We start from the raw sequence: 16,532 nt of genomic DNA, 5'->3' as shown, positions 1-16,532 counted from the left end.
TCTCATTTGATGACACTGGAATTGTCCAGAGGACTGTGTCATGGGTATCCAGTGATGAATGGCATATCAGCAATCAGGAACATGAGGCAGTGTCTAGTGTTTGGGGTGATCTAAGAATGAATATTTTCTTACCTAACAATTACAATAGGAAAGAGGAGAGAAAAAAAAGTGCTATCAAGGATGGACAGCAACCAGGGGTCTATAGAGAAAGAAAAATGACTGCAAGGAGTCAGATTAAAAAACAGCAATTAGATAGAGTTCTGGAGGTGGCCTTGAGTGGAAGCTGGCTTCTATCTGAGGTCATTAGTTTGTTCTAGAGGTCTTGGGTCAGCTATCTACTTCTGAAAATTGGCTGCTTCTAGAGGGTCACAGAGAATCCTCAAATCAGGTCACCATGTTTGAGTGGCATTCTAGTTCTGTGGAATTCTGTGTATCTAGTTGTGAAATATAAGCCCAGGGACTGACTCCTTGGAGTTTCATTGCTGTATTTGTTGTTAGCAGTTCCAGATAATGTCTCCTCCAACAAGGTTAAAGAGAGGTTTTTCTCTGATGTTTCTTCTAATTGATAAATCTTCAGATTGAAGATCATGGAGAGGCTGTTTAGAAAGATGTTGTAGGAAGGAGGCCTTCAACTGTTGGAGGTAGGGTTGGGTGTAGTACATGAGTCCCTGGCAACATTTTGCCATGTCTGCAAGCAGCAGGTCAGAATCTAGTATTCAAAGTAAAATCCCTAAACATATGGCCCTTTCAGTTATTCATTCACAGGAGAATAATGTGTCCCTGAGGAAGCGGACCACATTGCCATAAAAGGTTAGTGGGAGTACCTTTGGCCAAGATGAAAAGAGCCGCTATTAGATTAGCACCTTCTTTAACTCTTGAATGTTGTCGACAGTTAGTTTTTAGGCTATTTTGAAAATCTGTAGTTTCATCTTTTTTCATCTTCAGCATGATTGAACTGCAGTCCAATCTATTTTTATTGGAAACATTGTGGGTATGGCTTTTAGAAGATTTTGCCCTACTTTTCAGGCCTTTCATTTTATTTTGTTTTTTTATCCTTAGGTTTATGGTGGAAAGAGAGATCCTATAGGTCTTTTTCTGGGACAGTCCAATTAGCTTTTGCTACTCAGAATTTAGATTCCAACCAACATGTGTACAAGTTGAAAAAAACCTGATAACCCTGGGTCATATGCACTCAAAAGAATTCCAGATTCTTCTATGAATAGCTTCTGCTCTTGTCTGGATTTAGGAAAACCCTTAATTATGGCTCTCAATCAGCTTGGGTCCAAGGTTTAAATTCTGTAGTTGCCTAAATACCAAACTCATGGATGGAATGGATCTTTAGACACAACTGGCATCTTGGGGTCTTAGGCGAGTCATTGGGAAAAGGTGGAAGGTTTGGATAAGGGGAAGAGGAGGAGTATGCAAAGGTGCAGATGGAGAAAGCAGAAGGATGAGGGGGAAGAGGAAGAGTTGGCAACTGGAAGATGGAGGTAGAATTTACTAGGGAAATGAGTCTACTAGGGAAATGAGCTTAAGATTGTTAAATTGTTCATTAGCTTCAGCTAAATAATCTTTTAATGAGACAGTTTTTGAGTCAAATTTTGTTTGGAGTCCTCTATTTGCCAATAAAAAATGCTGCCATGATAGGATGGCTTCTAGTGACATGGGATCCCATGGATGTTCAATCCTATAGGGTGGACTGGGTGGGACAGGAAGCTTTCCCTGGTGGTGATGTTTAGGGCCCCAGGAGATAAAATTAGATGGGCCAGTGGGGTCAGAGGTTCATGGAGGGTGTCAGAGGCCAAGCGAGTAGGAGTACTTGGTATTTAGTTAGACCTTGGGGTAAGAGAGGAAAAGGTCAGCTGGAACCTCTTGCCCTTACTGAGATGAGGCCTAAGAAGGAGGAATAAGTCTGTAATGTTAGAGCTCAAAGAAGTTATGTATATTTTTCTCTCTAGTCTCTTTCACATTCACATGTAAGCAAAAGTGCACCCACACACATGCACATGCATTCATGTACAGTACACACGCACACACTAACAAGGGCTTCAAATGTAGGAGGTTCTTAATAAACCCAATCAATATGGCGCTTGTAATCTGGGAGGAGGTTTTAGTTTTTACATTCTATAAATGGAGAATTCTAATTCCTAACTCCCAGCTCTTTTAAAAAGATTATATAAGGTAACATGCGTGCACTGTAGCACCTGATGTGTATTAACTGCCCAACAACCATAATTTCCCTTTGCTCTTTGTAACTGTGAAGTGTTGTTCAAGTTAGTGATCACTCTGTATTTTATTTTCTTCTGTGCAAACTCATTAACAAAAATGCTGCTCATTAGGCCTGAAAAGTCCTATTCCTCTTCCTCCTTTTTCCCTTTGGCACTTCTCAAATAAACAATTTTGTTTAATAAATGTTTTCTAGATTGTCCATTGAAGGTGGCATGGATGAAGTGAGGCGAGAGAGGTGCAAGAATTAGGAATGTAATGAAAGTTCATATAAGAAGCAGGGTTTTTTTCCTGTAGGAGGAGAGGAAGTAGATTTTGATGACCCCATGAGGACTGGCAGCAGTTTGGCTTGTGTACTTAATGTCTTGGACCCTCAATCTGACAGTGGCTGCCTTCCATTGCAGACCTGGTAATGTGTATCTCCCTAGCAGGAAGACTAGAGAGAGTGGTCTTTCTGTATTAAAACCAAACTCTCAGGACAAAAAATGGAGATGGAAGGAGAATCTTCTCTGGTTTTATTGATGACTCACAGAAAAGCTTGTCTAAATGGATACTGGCCTGGTGAGAACCACAAAATCAGTCTGTGAGACTGGCTCAAACAACAGGCTTATAGGGCCTATTGCCTGGTGTTCTACACTGTGATTCCTTTTGTGACAAACAATACTTTCAGATGGCACGATATAAAATAGATTAAAAAAAATGGAATGGCCTGATTCCTCCAAACAAATGGGAACCAATAACAAAATTTGGGTACTACCAAATGGAGAATAAATGGTCAAGAACTCAATGCAAACAGAGTGGTGTTCAGACCCAGTGATGATGCATCATACTGACAGAGTTGACAAGCTGGGTGCAGCAAGGCACAAGGGACCTCCTTGGGTACCACATCTGGGGGTCAGCAAACATTTTCTGTAAAGGCTGAGATAGTGAATATTTTAGGCTTTTCAGGCCAGCAGTCTTTGTTGCAATACTATGAAAGCAGATATAGAGAATATGTAAGTGTAGAGGAGAGCCTGTGTTCTAGTAAAATTTTACTTATGCACATTGGAATTTAAATTTTATATAATTTTCACATGTCATGAAATTTCACTCTTCTTTTGATTTTTAAAAATTATTTAAATATGTAAAAACTGTTCTTGGCTTATGGGCCATACAGAAACATGTGGTGGGTTGGATTGGGCCCTTGGATCACAGTGTGCTATTCCCTGCTTAGTAGGGGATTGATAAATACTCACATGAGTGTAGTAGAGCAAGAGCAGCAATACAAATAATAGCAGCCAATAGTTGACTAAACACTTAGGTCAAAGTACTTGGTGTCAGATGTGGTTTTAAGCATTTCATGTAAATTATCTCATTTATTCTCTTGATAACATTACTACTCCCATTGCTCAGATGAGGAAACAAGAGGGGCCCATTGAGTGGTGGAACCTGAAAGTCTTCCTTGCAATCTTCCTGCAGTCCGTGGCTGCATTATTAAGCTGTGTTGACGACCAAAACACATCATAAACAGACACATCGAAGTGGTCAGGGGCTCACTCAGCAAAGGAGAATGCAGGCAGCATTAGGTGCTTAGGGACTCCCTTTGCCAGGTCACCCAACAGGAGAATATCACTGCTTATGCCTTATTTTTATCTTGTTTGAAGTTTTAGTGGTTTTTTTTTTTAATTTTTTTTAACGTTTTTATTTTTATTTTTGAGACAGAGAGAGACAGAGCATGAATGGGGGAGGGTCAGAGAGAGGGAGACACAGAATCTGAAACAGGCTCCAGGCTCTGAGCTGTCAGCACAGAGCCCGATGCGGGGCTCGAACACAGACCGCGAGATCATGACCTGAGCCGAAGTTGGCCGCCCAACCGACTGACCCACCCAGGCGCCCCGAAGTTTTAGTGTTTTTAAAACGACAATTATTCTTCCTTTTCTGGCTGTAAAAGCAGTACGACACAAGCTCATTATGAAACATTGAGAGAATGTAGAAAATCTCAGATAAGAACATAGGATGTCCTGTATCTTGCCATCCAGAATTCCTGTTACTAGTTAGGAATATATGATCCCTTCTCTCACAGTAGTAGTTTATGTACATGTTGTACATCTTTTTAACAATTGTATTGAGATATAATTTACATGCAATACAATTTATCCATTTAAAGTGTATAATTCAGTGGGTTTTGGCATGTTACATTATTAATTTTAAAAAATGTGGTAAAATACATTTAGCATAAAATTTCTTACTTTAACCTTTCTTAAGTATGCAATTCAATGGCATTAATTATATTCACATTTTTGTGCATCCATTGCCACTATTTCTCAAGCTTTCTCATTATCCCAAACAGAAACTCTGTAATCATTAAGCAATAATTGCTTACTTCCCGTCTCTCCAGCCTCCCCTAATCTCCAATCTACTTTCTCTCTCTATGAATCTGCATGTGCTAGATATTTCATGTAAGTGGAATCATATAATTTGTCCTTTTGTGTCTAGCTTATTCACTTAGGATACTATTTTCAAATTTCATCCATATTGTGCATGTGTCATATCTACATATTGCTTTGTAGCCTACTTTTTAACTTAACACCACATTGTGAAAATGTACCTGGTCAGACCTGGTACATTTCTTCCTGTGTTTACTCTGGTTTTGATTGACCAGTGTCCTTCCTTCCATTTGGCAAGAGCGGTGGACTGAGTTTTATAGGCCACACTATAGAGTTTGGATTTTCTCCTGTGGGCAATGAGGGAATGGCATTTTTTTTTTTTTAAGCAGGGGAATGACATGATGAGATTTCTGTTTCAGAAGGAGCACTCTGGCACAGGTGTATGGAAGAGGCCTGAGACTTGGTGATTTTGGAAGCCTTAGGCTCAAACTTGAGTAAACAGACTTGCCCATGGTGTTTATAATAATGCAGATTCCCTGGCCTCACCTTAGAGTTCTTCCTCAGTGGAATGAGGGTGGGAGTCTGCATTTTAAACCTTGTCCTGGTTGATTGTTATGCAGATGTTCCTGGACTTTATTTTGAGAAATATTGGACTAAAGGTTGGAAGACTAATTTGTAGTTTTTCCCAGTTTGATTTTTAAAATTTTAGTGATAGATGAAACGCTTTTCTATTTAAAATGAAGCAAAAGCCACTTTGTAGTTGCACCTTTTTTTAAGGCGGATTTTAAGGGGATTTTTTTGACTGGAAGAAACACATGATATTGCAGTGTCACTGCCTGATGACTTTTGCCTCTCACTATATAAATTCTCTTTTTCATTAATTCAGTCATGTACACCTTGCTTGTACCAACTTGGGTTTTAAGCTACTTTGGATAAGGAGCCTGCTTTACTGCTCTCTCATTTGAAAACAAGGGATTAAATTCTGAGGTTGAAATATTATGTGTTTATTTTTCATTCTGTGGATGGCTTATTCAAACAAATTCAGTGAATCTCTTTTTAAAAAAATTATGGCCATTTTTGTTCATTAGGAGTATATTCCTAAAGTCTGATTACACATTTAATCTATTTCTTTTTTTAAAAATCTATTTCTCATAGTCTTTTCTATTCTGCTCTGTTCTCTACTCCTTAATGTTATCCTCACCCACAGATTCAATTCTTATTTTTTCTGTATCATAAAAGTATCATGAAGAAATGATATGCATTATACTGCCATATAGACTGACTACTGTTTGTTTCTATATGTAGCTGTCCTAAAAGCCAATTACAACTATCTTGTTTACTTCTCCCAAAGGAGACCAGGCTGTGAGGAGACAACATCCTTTATTAGGTGTGTCTGCCAGTAGCTAGGCAGATTTTTGAGACATCTAGAAAGCCCAGGCTCGAAAACCCAAGAAAGCTTATACTGCAAGAAAGAAGAAGCCTCCCAGCAGTCAGATGGAGCTTCCAGAGCAGGATCCTTCTGTTCCAATGGGACAAGCATTCTCATGGGAAGAGGATGGCATCTGTCATCAGATGGATGACAGTGGATGCCCACTGTCAACCTCCTTGCAGCCGTAAATAACTAATTGTCCCTTCTGAATAGGCTTGTATGTCACTGTTCCTGAATTTTCATACTAGAAAAAATAATTAATTCAAGGCACTCTGGAGACACACAACAGGAGCAGGCGAGAATGGAACTGTAAGAGCCATCTATCCATCACCAAAATCAGTTATTTAGAGTGGTCCCAAACTAGAGTGTGACTGGTTTATGGTCTTTCTTTCCTGAAGAGGGGTTTGAGTCTACCAGTGTGGGAGGGGCTTATTATTTACCTGAGGACTTGGGTTCTGGTCCCTAGCAAAAGCAGTATCTTAGAATGGAAAATGTAAGAAGCCCTGGTTTCCATCCCCCCCGCCCCCCCCCCCCCCCGCCCCCGCCGCTTCTTCCTCCCACCCCGCCACTCCAATGTGCTATATGAGGCTGTGAGTATCTTCCATATTTTGGTCTTTGCTTTTCTGATCAATAAAGCAGAAGTTTGGGAAATATGGTCTCTGAGGAACCTGGCAGCTCTAATACTTAAAATCACTCCTTTTCCCTGGTAGCTTGTGTATCTTTCTTCCTGTGTTTACTCTGGTTTTGATTGACCAGTGTCCTTCCTTCCATTTGGCAAGAGATACAGTGTTCAATCTTTATCTTGTTTTTATTGGGAACTCTCCTGAATCCCCCTGACAGAGGATTGGCTGGACTTTAAAGTTCTCTCTGCATCAATAGAAATTTATCACTTTCCTTTTTACAGAAGTGGTCTGTATAATTGAAGTGGAGTTGTTTTTTTTTTAACCTTTAATTTCTGAGTATGAGTCCTGACTTGCAGCCAGCATCACGAGAGCAATATTGAGGATAATAAGGAAGTTGTGCTGTCGTTTTAGGTCTTACTGTTTTCTGGGTTGTACCCTGGGACCCATGCTCCCCATCTGTATATGATTTATGGTTTATGAGGAAAATACAGGAAACTGACCCTTGTGTGCATGACCCTTGTCCCTATAGCAATATATACCATCTTTACTATTTGGGTTGTGTTGGTTGACCATGGTTGCTCTAACTGATGGTACTAGATCACTTCTTGATATCCTCTGAGTATCCTGTGGTCCAATGATACCACTTCCAAACCAAACTAATTGTGTTTGTTTTTATTTTTTGATCCCTTTCAATTTCTTATGCCATTTAGTTAAGTTTCTATTAACACATAGAATATTGAATCTTACCTTTTATGTTTTGGTTTCTGTTAATCTCTGTTGGAGACCTTGTGTTAATCTGTATCACTTTCACTTTTGAAACTTTCTCTTTTCCTTAATGGTCTAAATCAAATATACTATTGGCTTGTTTGCTTTCAATTCTGTGTTCCAAATATCAAGGATCCTATACTGCTCTTATTTCTCTTGTGGGATGTTGTCTGGTTAGACCTCCTTTGAGAAGGCATCTTTCTTCCATATTTCATGTCAGCCTTTGATGTCCTTACATCCCTTGTCTCCACCCTGTGAATGTGCCTTAAATTCACCCCACTGTCCTTCTTCATCCTCTTTACTCTGTTCTGGTGCACCAGTTGCCTTGCTGGTCTCTTTATGCCTGCAACTAGTCTACAGAACCCACTCCACACTCTCTAGCATGGCTGGTAAGGCCTTACTGTCAGCCCCTAGTTTTCCTTTGTAGGTTGCTCCCACTTCCCGCAAAGGTCAGTCATACACCTCTTACTATCTCTAACATGCAAGGATCTTTCCTATGTCTGTGGTTCTGTTTGCATGATTACCCCAAGCTTGGATGCCTTTTTCCTACTTTTCTGGCTGGCAAATTCTTACTCATCCTTTATTTATTTTTCCTACTTTTCTGGCTGGCAAATTCTTACTCACCCTTTATTTATTTTTTTCAACGTTTATTTATTTTTTGGGGGACAGAGAGAGACAGAGCATGAACGGGGGAGGGGCAGAGAGAGAGGGAGACACAGAATCGGAAACAGGCTCCAGGCTCTGAGCCATCAGCCCAGAGCCTGACGCGGGGCTCGAACTCACGGACCGCGAGATCGTGACCTGGCTGAAGTCGGACGCTTAACCGACTGCGCCACCCAGGCGCCCCCTTACTCATCCTTTAATACTCAGCTCTTCACTCCTGGTCTAAGACCTCTCCTCCTTGGAGCTTCTATAGCACATTGTTTTTAGTCCTAGAAAACATGTTTTTACATTGTATCATCATTACTTGCTTTGGTCTTTCCTTCCCATTAGACTATATGCTCCTTGAGGATAAGAGACAATCTTAGTTTCTTAGTTTGCCCCTCTGTTACAGAGCTTGGAGAAGTGGCAAGGGCTCTTAGGAAGAGTTTTGTTACCAGTGAGGGTAGGGTCCAAATCTTGACTCAACCACTTACAGCTCTGTGGGCTTGGGCAGGTCACTTCATTTGTAAAAGCCTTGGCTTCCTGATTTGTGAAAGGAATAAGAATAGGTACTTTGCATGTTGATTATCAGATTAATGACAACAATACTAAGCAGATGCTAAAAGTATCTGGTGCAGGGCAGCTCCTGGTGTTTATTGTGTGAATAATCAAATGTGCTGCTCTTTGATACTTTCTCTTACATCCTTATTCTCCTAGGTCTTTCTTTTTCATTTTACTTTTTTTTCTGATCTCATTTCTGAGCTGTATATTCTTGGCATGGGGAAGCAGGTTCGTTTGTGGGAGGGTGATGAGAAGTGGAGAAAGAAAAAAGGAAATTGAGAAACTGCCTTCATTTGGACAGTGATGATCTAAATTTAACTTGACAGTTGTTCTGTGATAGACTCCCCAGTCTGGTTAGATACACGAGGCACGATGATCATGTGGTGGAGTTTTAGGAAATATGCCAGAATTTGCACATATACACATCTCTGCCAATTCATGGACACGTGTACACATGTTGAAATGAATTTCTGCCACCTGAGTTAACTCCATATCAAGGTGTCACGTTAGGCTGTCCACCTTTCTCAGTAATTTTACCTCTCAGCCTTCCCTTTGAGTTCTCCTTTCAGAGCCGCACATTCTTTAGAATTTCCTCAATGATAACAAGCTAACATTAATAATAACAGGAATATCATAGCCTATAGGTATTGAACATTTACAAGGAGTGAGGCAGCATATCTAATTACATTTAATATGGATTTACGTGGATTTAATATGTACTTACATAGATTATCTCCTTTCGCAGTTATATCAAGCTTATGGAGTGGGCACCATCATCCCATATTGTAGATCAGGAGGATAACAAGTCTCTGAGAGGCTAGTGGCTTGCCCACATCCACACTTACTAAGTGTCAGAGCTCAGATAAGACCCAAGAAGCCTGACTTTAGTTCCCATGGCCCAGGCCATCAGCCTGAGTGAGCCTCTACTGCCCAGTTTTGGATGTGATTGCCTTTTGGAAACTGGGCTATGTCTGTCCAATTAGGTAATAGCTGTATTATATTACCTGCACTGAGTATGTAAACTAGATTGAAGTATGCTTTTGATCTATTAACTATTTCATATACTTGGTTGTGGACCAAAAACAAACCTAGGAAGACTACCACTTTAGATAATTCCAATTTAAATGTGTCACAGTGCCTTTTTTTACCTTATGCTAATAACTAGTTGGAAGTTTAAAAGAACATGTATGTGAAGCAAAACAACAGACACTGTGGCGGCTATTCTGTTTCATGTGGTGTAAAAAAAATTCCTCATATAAGAGGAAAGTGGAGGGGGAGGACTAGTATTTGGGCTGGTTGCTTTAGAAATATTGTTTCATTTAATCAAGAACTGTCACCATAGTCATTTTTGTTCTCATGTTCCAGATGGGGAACTAGAGGATTAGTGAAGTTCAAGATCACTCCAACAACAGTAAAGTAACTTTTTGACTCCAAAATTCATGTTCAGCCCATGGGAGAAAAAGTGGGTGACATATCAGCCCATGGGAGAAAAAGAATTTATTCCTTTGTAATCAGGGCCCATTTTCCCCTTTTCTCTGCTCAGGCAGCATGGGACTTGTCTTTATCCAATATTTGCAGAATTAGGGCAGAAGAAGTCTTATGGAGGAGGGAATGTCGTATGAAGATGTGGTTTAATAGGGCAGATTGGTGCCTCAAAATACAATGAGGCACACCTGGAGTGGGGACTGTATATGAAAGGACTCTGGGAAATGATTTCCTTGGTCCTTGCAATATTTATTTATAATAAAAAATTACATTATGGGACATGATGTATTGGATCCCTTGGACCATTCATTTTGCTAAATATAATGGTTCATTAAAGTTTAACAGTAAAATATGAAATCAGGCCTTTTGAAATGACCCTTGATCTTTTAGTTAGCTGAAATGTTTTCTGCTTGTTGAAAGCGGTGAGAGGCAGCACTCTCTATGAGACCTGCATCATCAGGCTTGAAGCTGCAGTGGCTACATAAATATCTCCTGTGGACACACATGGTGGCAGAGCAGCCAAGATACCAGGACTCCATCCTGGGTGCTCACACTGAAGAGGTGTTGGTTTCAGCTTTAGTTACTGATCATATACAGCTTGTGCAGGTAGAAAATGCAGCTCTGGAGTCAGACTGCCTGGATTTAAGTCTCAGCCTACCAGCTGAGGTAACCAGCAAGGTAACCTTAAGAAGTTCCTTCAGTTCTCAAAGCACATCCACTCAAATGGGAATAGTACTGGCCTCTGCTTTGTGGGAAGATTGTTGTGAGGTCTTCGGGAAACATAGAGTCTGGCTTCTACCAAGCCCCTGGTGTAGGTTGCTATTACTGTGGGTAAGTCTAGACTGTGCACAGTGGGGGGAGGGATATTGCCAAAGTCCAGTAGCCCATTGACTGTGTTTTAGGGGCATGTTTCATACAGGCCTGTGGGCCACCTGTTTTCAAAACTGCTGATGAGCTAAGAATGTTTTTTTTTAATTTATTTTTTTTAAAATGATTGTTTATTTTTGAGAGAGAGAGTGTGTGTGTGAGCAGGGGAGGCACAGAAAGCTAAGAATTATTTTATTTTATTTTATTTTATTTTATTTAAAAAATGTTTATTTTTGAGAGTGTGTGTGTGTGAGGAAGGGAGGGGCAGAAAGCTAACAATTTTTTTAAATATAATTTTATCAATATATATATTTTTTTTTTGAGAGAGAGTGTGTGTGAGTGGGGGAGGGACAGAAAGCAGGGGAGACAGAGGATCCGAAGCTGGCTCTGCACTGACAGTGCAGAGCTCAATGCAGGGCTACAACTCACAAACCATGAGATCATGACCTGAGCTGAAGTTGGACACTTAACTGACCGAGCCACCCAGGTGCCCCTCATTTTGTTTTTAATAAAAATGTTTACTTATTTATTTTGAGAGAGAGAAGGTGGGGAGGGGCAGAGAGAGAGGCAGAGAGAGAATCCCAAGCAGGCTCTACACTGTCAGCACAGAATCGTATGTGGGGCTTGATCTCACAAACTGTGAGATCATGACCTGAGCTGAAATCAAGAGTCAGATGCTTAACCAACTGATCCACCCAAACGCCCCATGTTTTTTTTTTTTTTTTTCTTTCCATTTTTAAATGGTTGCTTTCACACTATAATTGCCGGCTGAGTTGAGAGGTTGAGACAGAGAATGTGTGGCCTGTAAAGCCTAAAATATTTACTGTCTGGCCATTTACAGAAGTTTTCTGAGACCTGATTTAGTGCCTAAAAAAGACATGGGTATGAGTTCCAGTTTCACCATTTACTAGCTGTGTGATCTGGGGCAATTTACTTTTCCTCTCCTAACTTCAGTTCTCTCATAGGTAAAGTGGGGCAAGAAGTGTATACCTGGCATAGGAAAATTAAATCAGGTCAGTTATATAAAGATTTGGGCATGGTATGTGGAACATTATAAGAGCTCAACAAATAACTGCCCTGATACCCAGTATTCAGAGAATAATGTGAGACTGTGTTAGCTAGAATTGGTCAGAGTTGGCTTCTTAGGGGAGGTGAAGCTTGATTTAGGCTGCTGGGTTGTGGAGAATGTATAGAAAGAATCTGGGTAAGCAGACACCAGGAAAGAAAGGGAAAGTCATAATAAAGGTCCCTCATGTAAGAGTACATGCTTAGACAGTGTAGGTGGAATGAATAAAGAGAGAGGTAGATCTTGGTAGATCTTGAGGTCTGGGCTGAGGAGTCAGATGTGATTGGATGAAAGAATGAATGGAGGGATATAGATAGATGCCAATAGATGCCTACTTACACTCCAGACCAGATCTTAGCCAAGGGCTTGGCCCACCCATATAAGCTCACCCACCCCCATAGAATCATGCTAATGCTCAGATGAACTTTACCCCCGGGCAACTTTACTTCAGGCCTTGGTACATACCTGTATTTGCTGTTTTCTTTAAAAAAAAAAAAATTTTTTTTTAATGTTTATTTTTGAGAGAAAGAGCATGCGCGCACATGCGCGCATACACATGGGTGGGGAGGGGCAGAGAGAGAGGGAGGCATAGAATCTGAAGCATGCCCCAGGCTCTGAGTTGTCAGCACAGAGCCTGACATGGCTTGAACCCATGAACCACTAGATCATGACCTGAACCCAAGTCGGATGCTTAACCGACTGAGCCACCCAGGCACCCCATATTGCTGTTTTCTGATGCTGTTTATCATGTGCTCAGGGAGCTTTAAGGGTAATGTTCAAATTAGTTTAGGAAAATTATATTTGAGAAGTTAGATCTGTTCTTTCAAAGAACAACCTTCAGAGAATTTCAAATGTGATTATTAGTGATTTTGGGGTTCCCTACTGCTTTGAATCTCTCATGCCCCCATTAAAAATAATCTGTGGCTGGGGCGCCTGGGTGGCTCAGTCAGTTAAGCGTCCGACTTCAGCTCAGGTCACGATCTCGCAGTCCGTGAGTTCGAGCCCCGTGTCGGGCTCTGGGCTGATGGCTCAGAGCCTGGAGCCTGCTTCCGATTCTGTGTCTCCCTCTCTCTCTGCCCCTCCCCCGTTCATGCTCTGTCTCTCTCTGTCTCAAAAATAAAAAAAAAACGTTAAAAAAAAAAAAATCTGTGGCTGATTGTACAAAGCAGCCATTGTCTTTCACAACCAGCATGGATTTGATTCTTTGAGAGGTGGGAAACAGCGGGAGCTAATGGCTTTGGTTTAAAGGCCTTGCTGACTGCTGGGTTGCAAGGCTGTCTGATTCACTGGGCTTCTGTGTACAGCCTCACTAATTCGGTGTAATCAAGACACTCCTGTAATCAGAGACTGCATTGTCCTGTCCAGTTTGATTCATCAGCTCCCCATGGAAAGTATAGTGCTAGAGCAGACAGAGCATTTTGGAGCCTTCTTAGCAGTGTGGGCGTGGTCCCAAAGGTTTTAGGCTATTTGGGATTCAGTGGACTTGTTTTTTTGTTTATCTGAATGTGAAAGAGGAACCTGATTGTACCCTGAGATTGGGTCACAGAGGCATGGAGATATAAGGTATGGCCTTTCCCTACTTGGTAGAAAATTCACTGGGATGGTCACTTGACTGTCTGGACTACAGATTTAGATTTCTATATGTTGAAAAATAGAGTAATAACTCCTTCTTCCTAGGATTACATATACACAACTCCTACTTGTGCTAACAAGCCATGAGGACTCTTTCATCATTCAGCAAATACATCGGACGTACTATAGAACAAAAATGTTCTCTTCCCTCACAGTGATTTGTGATTTAAAAAAAAAAGGATCATTTTTGGAACCTAGTCCATTTGTATGTCCTTGCCTTTCATATGTTTAAGGGGTGAGTGTTTGTGTATGGAAATAAACACCTTCTAGTCCTTGGCATTTGATGATGCTTCTGGGTCTGTCTGTCTCAGTCTCACGTATTGTTTGATTTATCTGATTTTTCTAAACCAAAGATTTGTTTGCTAATTCAACTGTATAGGTGCTGGAGGCTGCTCTGGGTAGGGCTGTGTTAGTTCCAGAAGTAAATTAACCTTCAGCAAATTCAGAGTAGAAGCTCTTAATTTGGAGGGAATATGTTAATTGTTGAATAAATAACTTTTATAGAAATAAAGCCTACTATGCCTTTGAAATAGATTTAGATTCAAAAAGCATTTATTGGACATTAACCATGTTTGGATCTTAGGCATAGGTTGGGAAAGGTAGAGTGAGAGGAACTCATGAAGTCCCTGCTCTGATGGCATGTAGGTTTATCTTGGAGAGTTAGGACAAATACATATAAAAAAAATTAGAGAATTTTATATCGATACACATTAGGATATCTCAAACTTAACACTATAGAGACTTTGGGCTGGATAATTCCTTGTTGTTGGGGGGGGGGTGCCCTGTGCACTGTAAGAGATTTAGCAGCATCCCTGGCCTTTACCAACAATATGCCAGCAGTACCCTCTCTCTAGTCATGACAATCAAAAATGTCTCCAGACATTTCCAAATGCTCCTTGCAAGGCAAAATCACCCCTGGTTGAGAACAGCTGATGTAGATTATAATCCAAGTACCAAGGCAACGTGAGATGGACCACTGATGTCCAGCTGAGGAGCCATATGGGGAGGGCTGTGAGGCTCTGCAAATGGTTGCCAATCCACATCATCTGTGGAGAGAAAATGTTTGCACATGTATGTACTGTCTTCTGCAAATATTTGTAGATTCTGTTGTGGGAAAAAATTACAAATGTACGTAAAACTGTTCCTGAACTCCAAAGTAGCTTTTGGCGATTTTGTATTTTCTCATTCAGAAGATCCTAAAAGTGCAACTGGTGATGTTTAAGTGCCTGGTCTGGCTTTGAGTGTGGGCTCTGCAGTCAGACTGCTCAGTACCCACCACTTAATTAGCTATCTGACTTGGACTAAGTGTCTTAGCCTCTCTGTGTCTCAACTTTCCCATGTGAAAAAGGAATGATATTTGCCCTTAACTCAGTATCATTGTGAGGATTAAATGAGATATTACATATATGATTTCCAGTAGAATGAGTAAGCATTTAGGAAGTGGTAGCTATTATTTATTTTGGGAGATAATGCAGTTTTCTGACCCTCAAAATCTGGAAACCATTAGTTTAGATTTTAGGTGCTAGGAGACCAGCATGGGAGGGGGGAGGGGGTAGCCTCTTTGGGAAACTTTCATGAAAGGGATTGAATTTAGAGGGATAGAAGGGTTATGGAACTATATTTGCATACCATTTAGTATCTAGTCACTTAGGCCATGAGGCAATAGGAGGTAAGAACATGGGTCCAAGAGTTTCCAACTTTTGGAGACCAAATGAAAATGAGTGTGGTGGATAGACTGTAAGGCGTCCCTCATGATCCCCACTTCCTTGATCCATGCCTTTGTGTGATCCTCTGAATAAGGTGGGGGATCTATGACTTGCTTCTAACCAATAAAATACTGCAAAGGTGATGATGTATATGTGATTGGGTATATGTGATTATGTTGCATAAGATTGTAATGCCTGTATTGCAAGGAGATGTTTATCCTTGATAGCTTTCAAGAACACTGTCATGTTATCAGTTGCCTGTGGAAAGGCTATGTAGCAGGGAGTGCCAGTAAGAAACTGAGGCCCTCAGTCTCATAGCCTACAATGAACTGAATGCTGACAATAGACATATGAATTAAGAAATGGAGTCTTAATTCAGAGGAGCTTCAGAGGAGCACCCAGCCATAGCTGACACATTGATTGCAGTCTTGGCCACCCAGTTTAGGGCACCTGGGTGGCTCAGTTGGTTGAGTGTCTGACTTTTGATTTTGGCTCAGGTCATGATCCCAGAGTCGTGGGATTGAGCCCTGTATCAGGCTGTGTGCTGAGTGTGGAGCCTGGTTGGGATTCTCTGTCTCTTTCTGTCTCTCTCTCGCTCTGCCTCTCTGTCTCTGTCTCTCTCAAACACAATAAAAAAAATAAAAAAGACCCAGTTTAGTCATATCTGGACTCCTGACTTGCAGAAACTATGAGATAAATATGTGTTGCTTGAAGCTGCTAAATTTGTGCTAATATTGATATGTAACAATAGATAACTAACACAATGAGTGTGATGTAGACACAGATGACTAGGAATTCTCACCAAAGACCCTTTAAACTCAACATGTCCAAGTCTGAACTTGCTACCTTCCCCCAATCTTATCCTCTGTCCTTTTCTTAGGGAATGTTTCTAGCATCCCCAAACCAGCACAACCAAACTACACACTCTGAAGCCAACCTTGATTCTTTTTTTCCTCTTCATAACCCCTACCCAAATTGGCCCCAAATTCCAACTGATCATCTCCCCCAAGTGTCTCTTGACTCCGTTCCCTCTTTCTCATTCTCCCATCTCTACACAAGTTTAGGTTTTAGTATCTGTAGCTTGAACAATTGCAGTAGTCTCTTGTCTTACCTCCTTGCCTCCGGTATACATGTCTTTCCAATCTGTTACCAACATTGCCTCCA

The 16,532-nt window shown here is 40.8% G+C and overlaps 1 protein-coding gene across 16 annotated transcripts in view; it reads left to right on the top strand.

Moving 5' to 3' along the window:
• The window catches only part of ERC2 (ELKS/RAB6-interacting/CAST family member 2), a 937,892-nt gene that overhangs the window by 95,586 nt on the left and 825,774 nt on the right, over positions 1–16,532 (top strand). The gene's annotated exons all lie outside the window — the stretch shown is intronic.

The sequence above is a fragment of the Leopardus geoffroyi genome, chromosome A2, assembly GCF_018350155.1.
Source record: "Leopardus geoffroyi isolate Oge1 chromosome A2, O.geoffroyi_Oge1_pat1.0, whole genome shotgun sequence".
Taxonomy (NCBI): Eukaryota; Metazoa; Chordata; class Mammalia; order Carnivora; family Felidae; genus Leopardus; species Leopardus geoffroyi.
The sequence above is the reverse complement of the archived record's forward strand: the minus strand, read 5'-3'. Positions and strand labels throughout refer to the sequence as shown.